This window comes from Mandrillus leucophaeus, unplaced genomic scaffold, assembly GCF_000951045.1.
Source record: "Mandrillus leucophaeus isolate KB7577 unplaced genomic scaffold, Mleu.le_1.0 Scaffold3, whole genome shotgun sequence".
NCBI classification, from domain to species: domain Eukaryota; kingdom Metazoa; phylum Chordata; class Mammalia; order Primates; family Cercopithecidae; genus Mandrillus; species Mandrillus leucophaeus.
The window spans coordinates 4,656,672-4,658,971 of record NW_012103142.1 but is presented as its reverse complement, the minus strand read 5'-3'; positions in this window follow the sequence as shown (position 1 = coordinate 4,658,971).

The following is a 2,300-nucleotide window of genomic DNA, read 5'->3' as shown; positions in this document are numbered from 1 at the left end:
TCCTACCCACTCCCCAGCGCTCACTCCACTCCCCAGCACTGGCCTCTTTGCTCCCCCTTACCATTCCCTCTTTCCCTACATGGCAGCATGGCCGCCTCCTTCAGAGCTTCCCTCCATAGTTCCTGCTCAGAAGTGCCTTCCTTGATTACCCTATTAAGCATTGCCAAGGCTTTCACCATCACCTCTTCTCCCCTTCTTGCTTGATTTTTCTCCATAGCATGAATCACATCTAACTTAGATTTTCACTGTTTACATCCTCAGCATCTAGAACAGTGCCTAGCACAAACCTGGCCCTCAATAAATCTGCTAAAGGATGTTAAAGGAGGGAATGAATTATATACAGGAATAGACAGGGAGAGGCGGGAGTTCTTCCTGTGTCCAAAGAGGAAGGGGACAAGAAAGGCTATTTACTTACTAGCCTCCAGGCTTTTCCAATAGCTTCTGCTTCCTTGATCCCAGAAAGGTGGGGATCCTGGCCTATGCCAAAGGCACAATAAAGTCACCGAGCACATTTTCCCCTTTCTCTGGGACTGAATTCTGGAATGCTTTGGTAGGAGATTGAAAGGACTACAGAAGTTATTTGTCTCCCACTTCTGGGTAGCCTTTGAGGTGGTGGGCCTTGGGGCTGGGCATGCCTTCAGCCTTGGAAAGAGAGAACCAAGAGGGGTTCCCTCCCTCTTAGCTAATGGTCTCAACTATTAGCTCACAGAAGAATACAGAAGCCACAAGAAATAAATTATCTCGACGCCCCCAAGCAAACTTCCTTGCCCCAGCTCCCACATGAAACTCTTCCTTCTGTAAAACAAAAAATGTACCCTTCTACTCTTAAAGACTAATTCCTTTCTGAGCTCTGCACTCCCTGTCTTCCCCTGCCTTCCAAAGAATCATACCCTATCTGCTATCTTGGTTTTCCAGCATGCCCTTCTCTACAGGCTCCTTTCAATCAGCAATTGAACATGCTTGAATCACGTCTTTAAAAAACAACAAAAACTCCATTTCACCCTACTTCCTCCTCCAAATACAGCCTTCTTTTGGTGGTGGTCCTCACCATCTTAGTCACAGCCAAATGTTGTGAAGAAGTTGTCTATTCTTTCTGTACTCCCTCATCTCATACTCACTCCCCAATCACCGTAAACTGACTTCTGACTCTACCATCCCCCACGACTTATACTAGACAAAGTCACTGATATCCCACATGCCTGCATACTCAATGGGCAATTTTTCATCCTTATCTTGTTTAATGTCTCGGCAGCATTTCATATATGGACTTCTCACTTTATAACTCTTCATAAACACGTATTTACTGAAGAGCTACCATGTGCCAAACACTCTTCAATGCCCTGAGAATACTACAAGGAGTAAGATAAAATTCCTGCCCTCAAGGAGTTTAGAAACCTAGAGGCAAGAGTACATTAACAAATATTATTTCAATCTGGTAAATGCTTTCAAAGAAATAATAGGGCAATGTCTAGAATGTAATGACGGGGGTCTACCATAGACAACAGTGTGGCCAGGAAGGCTCAAAGGACACCATGTAATGTCTTTTTTTTTTTTTTAAAGAGATGGGGTCTGGCTCTTTTGCCCAGGCTGGAGTACAATGGCACAGTCGCAGCTTACTGGAGACTTAAACTCCTGGGTTCAAGGGATGCTCCAGCCTCAGCCTCCTGAGTAGGCAGGACCACAGGCATGTGCCACCATGCCTAATTTTTTTTTTTTTTTTGAGATGGGGGTCTCACTGTGTTGCCCAGGCTGGTCTTGAACTCCTGGCATCAAGTGATCCTCTCACCTCCATCTCCCAAGTAGCTGTGAGGACAGCCGTGTACCAGCTCTAGTGTCATTTGTTGCCTGCCCCACATACCTCTTTTTCCATCTCTCTCTTTTTGACCATTCATCAGACTGTCCTGTAGGCCCCTCTTCTACTACTCATCCCCTAATGTTGGTGTTTCTCATGGCTAAGAACTTGCCTTTTGGCTCTTAATACCACAGAGAGGTAACAGTGGTTCATCCACTTCCATGGCTCATGAACCCCAAACCTAGGATCTAAACTTGGCCTGTCCTTCAGGCTCCAGATCCACACATTCATATACCCACTGAACAGCTCCATTGATGTCCTCAGGTGCCTTAAACTTTTCAGTTGAGAACTAAATTTGTCTGCCCCAGCTGCTCCTATTTTAGTAAATGCATCATCATCAACTCAGGTGCCCCTAATAGAAAGAAACCTGGACATGATCTGAGCTCCCCTGTACTCCCCACAGCACATCAGTCCCACAGACCTGTGAATTCTTTTTTTTTTTTTTTTT